Source organism: Thermobia domestica, chromosome 7, assembly GCF_964235325.1.
Source record: "Thermobia domestica chromosome 7, izTheDome1.hap1.1, whole genome shotgun sequence".
Lineage (NCBI taxonomy): Eukaryota > Metazoa > Arthropoda > Insecta > Zygentoma > Lepismatidae > Thermobia > Thermobia domestica.
Window position 1 is genome coordinate 39,673,065 of NC_137460.1, and position 7,371 is coordinate 39,680,435.

Genomic DNA, 7,371 nt, shown 5'->3' on the forward strand with positions numbered 1-7,371 from the left:
GGAAAACCTCATTCAGGATGGCTGGCCTGAAAAAGAGTTTTACACTTTTCGACCGAATGCCCCCACTGGGAATCGAACACGGGAAAGTTCGCAAGAAAGGCGAGAGTGTCAGCGACTACGCTACGCGGGGCCACACTTCAAATATTGTATCACATTATGCATATCGACGACGTGCATGTTTCTATACGTGCAGCCACTTTATAAGCAATATTGCGACAGTGCAATTGATATGAGAGGCAGTTTACATGTAGTAACAAACGGACATGTAGTGATACAGGATCAACCGCTCCTGCCTAATGTGAAATTGTTCGTATAGGGATTATTCCAACAATTAAGATATTGTTACCTTACTTATTGAACCGACTTAGTTTTGACCCACTGCAAACATTACTGCGCACACACTGCAGAAGAACTAGTGTGTTCGTATATATATATATATATATATATATATATATATATATATATATATATATATATATATATATATATATATATATATATATATATATATATATATATATAAGAGAGAGAGAGAGAGAGATAGACAAATATGGTTTGTAAAAACTTATTCAGTGACTATTTCAAAAGAAAGCAGAGACAGAAGAACTGAATCCTTGCAACTCACTCAGAAAATGAGTTGCTTTCCGAGAAAAAAAAAAAACTTTCCGCTTTGTTGAACATACCATAAAATTCGAGTAGGACTTTTTTTTTTTTTGCATGGTTGTATACGTTTCTCATTCTTTGAAGAAAAAGAAAATTATACAAATATCTCATACGTACGCGGTTCTAGTTCTCAAAAAAGATGGTTAATAGGTCTATATTTAGAAAAGTACTATTTACCCACTCCATGCTTATGAATCCTACATCGAAGTCTGGTTTTCACCACGACTGCTACTACAAATGTGTATAAAATTTTGGCTACGCTGGGTACGAACATATCAAAAATTTTCAAAATGTATTATAAACAAGGGGTCCAATCTTTAACTAAATTAACATATTTTGTATTTACAAATAAATTAAAGTAAAGTTTCGATTATTCATGGCCTTCCTTTCCTTTTCCATGATACATTGTAGTATTAAAAGAAAATGTTAATCATAAATAAGATTTATAAATCATAAATGTTTTAGAAACTCTGAGACAAAATGTTAAAAATGTCAATCATAAATAAGAAAAACTTGTTTTAACACACACATACAGAACAGTTGACCGATTTTTGTGTGAAAAAGTAAACAAACAAACCTGTAGGTTTAGAAAACTACTGTTTATTAATTCACAATTATATGTGTAGGATCCTTACCGTAATTAAAAATTGTTCAAAAGCATTTTCATGTTGTGTTCTTCCTCGATTATTTTGTGGATTATTCATGTTTGCTGCACCACCCAATTACGTGGATGCATGGGAGTTAACTGTATTCTGAAACTAAATTGTAATATCCCGTATGTTTGTTAACAACGTGTTCATATTTATAAACATCAGCCATTTGCGTCCTACTACGACTTACCTCAGTGTAAGACGACAGGAACACCAGCGCCACCGCCACACTGGAGCAGCTTGTGTGGAGCTTTGAGAGAAACCTAACTCAAAGCCTTTAGCTTGCTCGGAGCTCTGCTGGGACACCTAACCTCATTCACCTAATTTGCGTGGAGCTTTGTAGCATTTATGGTAACAACTTCTGGTTGCGTGAAGCATTGGAAATTCTAAATCCACTCCACCTAGCTTGCTTGGAGTTCTATGGAGATCCTTCCCTAGGCTGCTAGAGCTTTGCAATACCATATTTTACCGAAGCATTAGAGGATTTTACATCCAGTGATTTTTGTAACATACTGTTTATAGAAAAGATGATTTTGTAATAAAACCTGGTAGTGGGAGAAAACGATTTCAGAGTATAATTTTGCTCTGCCTATAAACTCTAGTAAAAGCAACAGAAATTAAGTCTACTTAGAAACACTTAAGGCAACTTGGACTCAGTCCATTTGTAATTTCAACCACATCCTGTACATAGTTCTTTCACTTTATTTGCCTGTTACTATGCGGAAATGGTACTACTTGTACTAGTATTTCAATATTGTAACAATTCTGTCAATGCTGTCTTTTTTTCTCGCAACTCTCTATATCACATAAATACGCTTTTCCTTTCTCGTAAAGATATCTCTTTCTATCCTTTCGTCTGGTTTACATTTTACTAACTATAGAGTACTTCCCTCATAGACCTATTTCGTTATTTAATACACCCATCTCCAAATCTTTTTACAGTATCAATTTAATTCTAAAAACAAAACAAATAAGAATTTAAGAACAAACTAAGTTAAAATTCAACAATTCAAATGAGAAAAGATTTATTAAAACACATTTGTTATATATATATATATATATATATATATATATATATATATATATATATATATATATATATATATATATATATATATATATATATATCTGCGCATTCACAAGGTGCAACTGTCCTCAGACTCTGAATCAAATTCCAGTATTATACCAACTTTTTTCGTTGTTTTGTATTTTTTTTCTATATAACAAAATACGTTGAGTTTTTCTTTAAAAAGATAGAGAGAGAGAGAGGAAGTAATATCTTTCTGAAAGGAAAGGGGGTTGCAAAACTATTATGTTTTCCGTGATAACGAAGTAACTTTCATTTAATTATTTCTACTTTTATCATTCTCCACTTAAAAGTAAAAAAAAAAAAAAAAGAGAGAAAGAAAAAGAACAGAAATAATAAATAAATAAATAGCTCAAACTTGAAGAAAGAGAAGTGAGCTAGTGAAAGTACGATATATGGAAGAAACTTTTTATCTTTAACTAGCTTCGAATTTTAAATGAATACTCTTCTGAGAGATATTTCTCTATTTCCCTCTATTGTTTTCAACACACGATGTTCATAAGAGGACTTTCTTTTTTCTTTTTCAAATTATTAATGCAGTTGTTTCTATCTATTCTGAGTATTTCTACACTGAAATTTTTAATACAAGTGAGCATAATCCTGATTTTCAATCTGAAAATATTCTCAGATTTTCAATTTTCCATCGGATCTCTTAATCCATTTCTGATGGTTTTCTTATCCGATCACATAATTAGTGAAATGAGTCGAAAATTTTATTAAGATTATGCATGGATCTATAGACACGCACCTAACACACAGTATTAAACATAGTCCTAAGTAAATATGCAGGATCACCTTAAGGGCCTCCCCTACGCTTTTTACTACTTTCTTGAATTTTAGTGAAGAACTTGACAAGGTAATCCAATATTTTCACTAATACATATATGGTGCTCGGTGACTATATTTGACAGTTGATAGTGTAATATGAATATTTGACACAAAACGAAATATACTGGAAGGTTCCATCCTGTTTTTCCTAATATTCGCAAAAAGGGATATCCAGATTTGAGGGAAATTTAATAGTAATTATTTCCCCGACAATTGCGTTACTTTCAAAGCCTAATGATTTTTGTATATCATGCAATTTTAATTGTATTTTAAACTGGAAGCCATAGAATTTAACATTTTCTACCAGTCAGAAACTTTGATTGGTTAGATTTTCACTTTCCAAGAGTGTTAATAAGTAGTAGTATGTGATTAGTTGGGAGCATGGCCTCTCCTCCAATCTGTATTTGATTTGAAATACATTAAACGAATATACGGATAACATATTCATTATTGGACCGCGAATTTGTGAACAAAATTTGAAACTGGAGTAGTTAATACGAAAAAAACTGACCGATATTGTTTTAGAAGTTACTCACTTGCTCTTGTGGAATAAACAAAATGTTTATTTCAGGTAATGTCCGAAACTACTCAACCAACTCTGACAGTTCTTTTACCATTGGAGAGATTTTTTTCTTTCAATGGCAAAAGATTTCATATTAGAATGCTTGAAAGTCACACAACTGAACTAAGTTATATACAGTATCTTACTGCGCTTATATTAATAATTGTTATTTAGGTGGCGGCTAAAAATTGGTAGATTATCCATACAATAAAACAATATTAATCTCTGATTCAATGTGTAATATGTAATGTTCTCTGTTAGGTCTTATTGATCCAATTTTTATATAATTATGCTACTATTATTCTTAATATTTCAATTTTCATACTTGGAAGTGTTGACAGAATCGCTTTAATGTCAAAAGTCAGTTTTTTTTTTAAATACAGATTATCCTATTTTTCTTTTGTATATGTTCTTTTTTTTTACCTCAGAGGAAGTCAATCCACGTTTTTGTGGGACAGGTGTATGTCCAAACTATGTTACTGATTAGTTAGTGACACATCCGCAACTATACATACTGTAGAAGGATTAAGTCCTCTAGAAAAAGTTTCGGACCTCCCAATCTATATACTATTATTATTTCAAAATACTACATTTTATTAAAAATAGTTTTTCCTATTTAGAGTTGACAGGAGAAAACTTATAAAAAACATAGGTATGCTTATAGGAGGAACATTGGTTTAACTAATAAGTTAAGGGCGTATGATATGAACAGAAAATACAATTTTGATACCTCGTATAGGATACTTGAAAAGACCGAAAATCGCATTCTATATACAAGGGTTGATAAAAAAAAAAGTTCGTGGCCTGAACTACAAAATTAGAAACTATTTAGATAAGTTATGCTTTATTTTTCCACCTAATCTCTATACTACTTTTAAAACGATTCCTCGAAGCCTGCAAAATATTCCAGTACAGCACTTTCCACCTCTGAGAGGCCAGCAATTTTCTTCAGATGCAAAAACTTTTTGAAGTTTCTAAACAAGTTAAAGTCCGAGGGGGCAGATTAGGCGAATAGGGTGGGTGCGGCAACAGTTTGAACCCACAGGAATGAATTTCTGCCATGTGAACGCGTACATTGTCCTGATGACTTTCTCTATTTCACAAATTTCTGTCACTTTCGCCAACTTAGCGCTTTATAAACTCCTCACCTGAAACAATAGAGAAATGAAATATTTACACAGTGACTACCAGCGGATAGAGCTACGCAGCTAATGTATACAAATATAAAATAATTGCTTCCTTCCTAGTTAGACCACGAACTTTCCAATTTCCCCTCACATAATTACTACTTCGAGAAGCAGAAATCTCTTTTCAGTATGTAGTGCCTTGAAAAGATTCTTGCGGTATGGCAAGAAAATCAAATGACCTATCTTTCAATCGGTTAACAAAATAGATTCAGTTTCATTAATGGCAACATATAATAGACAGGTATATTCTGTATTTCTAGGTAGAAATTCTACTATGAACATATGTACTATCTACCGATAAAACAGAATATCATTTAATGTCTCATTGCAGCAGGTTGACATTATCATTTAAAGTCTGAATTTATATTTTCTTCTTACTATTAACAATTTTCTTAATTTACGTATGCTTACATGTGTAGTACCTATATTCCGACATTTGTAACTAGTATTAGAAGTAAAATTAAATACTTCTGGTGGCAAATAAAATATTTCTGATTAGGGAACATTATTGGCAGTAAGACGTACTTTATAATAATAATAATAATAATAATAATAATAATAATAATAATACTGTATTGTTTATTCTACTGCAATATTCAATACTTTTTCATATGCATTAGTTTAATTATATTTATTAAGCTCAAGCACTGATGCCTTGTATACAGCGAACAAACATCGGTCAGGTTGTAGAGTTGAGTAGACATCGTATAAATAAACTCGCATTAAAGTAATTGTTGTCCCAGGCCCGTATCCAGAGAGGTCTAGGGAGTCCGGCTCCCCCTAAATTTTTACTCCCCCCTCTAAAATTTTCACATTAGGCTTGCAAATGAACTATAATATGGTGATGAACTATATTTTTTGATCAGCTCCCCTAACTTTCACCAGGCCCCCCTACATTTTCGGGCTAGCTACGGGCCTGGGTAGTCCATGACTACTAATATAATTTCAGGAAAGCTGAAGTGATAGATGAAAATCAAGATATTCTGAAAGCAACTGCAACTGTCTGGAAAATAATTACTTTTACCATATGAAACCTAAATATCACTTTTTGCGAAGATTAGGCAGAACAGGAATTCTGTTCTGTTTAAAGGTTAAGATAAAAAATGTGCTACAAAGAGTATTCGATCATTAGACAGATCTGGAAGATACTATATTGGAAACATGCGAAAGTGAAAAGATGACACTGTGAAAACAGAAATCATTCAGAGTGGAACGGGCTCTTAAAATTAAAGAGATTCTAGTTGAATTATTTCTCGCTCGTGTGCAAGTGCTATCTGCTAACGTTGCTGTCAAGATGTTGCCTAGTAATGGGTAGAATTGTGGACAAATAGCAATGTGTACGAGGCGCATCCAGAAAGTAACTTTCCCATGCGTCCCATAGCAAGGAAACCGTATGTTGCGCGAAGAGAATGCCTGTACGTGAGACAGTAAGATAGTAGCATGGTGCATGCCTGTTACGGAGTGCCTGTTGTTCAAGAAGTTGTGTGTCAGGTGAGCGCCGAAGCAACTGAATCCAGAACGTAAAGCAAGGCGCATGGGGTCAGCATTGACATTACTCCAACGATACCAGATGAGGGAGAAGAGTTTCTGGACTGGATCATCACAGGGGATGAAACGTGGGTTGCTTACAGGACTCATCATGCACATTTTGGCGTCCTGTTGCAAATTGTCTATACCAGCAACGCACCATCTGCTTGCTCGTGACGTTAGACTCATAGACTTGGCAAAGCTGACGATGGAGTTCAATCGCCGCTATGTCCTGTGCATTCAAAGACTTTATCACTGCTCGCACTTGATATGCGGCGAAAGCTGGAATAGGAACGTTCATCTTCAACCACTGCCACGGCGCTACTGATCTGCCGTGTCGTGACAAAACGCTGTAACTTTGGCGAAGAAGTTTTGCGAAAATGAGCCTTAAAGTTTTCATCCGAAAATGTGATCTGTATCGTGTAGAACCAGTGTATCTTGACTTTGGAAACACGTGGTTACATGTAATGTTACGTAAATGCATGTTGTGTGATTAAATTTGTAGAAAATTGATTGGTTGACCATTATTGCCTAGTTACACTGGTTCTACACGAAACAGATCACATTTTCGGATGAAAACTTTAAGGCTCATTTTCGCAAAACTTCTTCGCCAAAGTTACAGCGTTTTGTCACGACACGGCAGTGATAGCACTCCACTAGGGAAGTTCTGCTGGCGCATGCGCTATACCAGGACTTTACTCTCTCACGTGCACGCAGTCACTTCTAGCAACATACAGTTTCCTAGCCATGGAACGCGTGGGAAAGTTACTTTCTGGAGGCACCTCGTAATTACCCACTCGCTGAAGGCTTTGAACAGATAAAGGAATGTGGTACTGAAACTTAACCAAAACGACCAAATAACGGCGA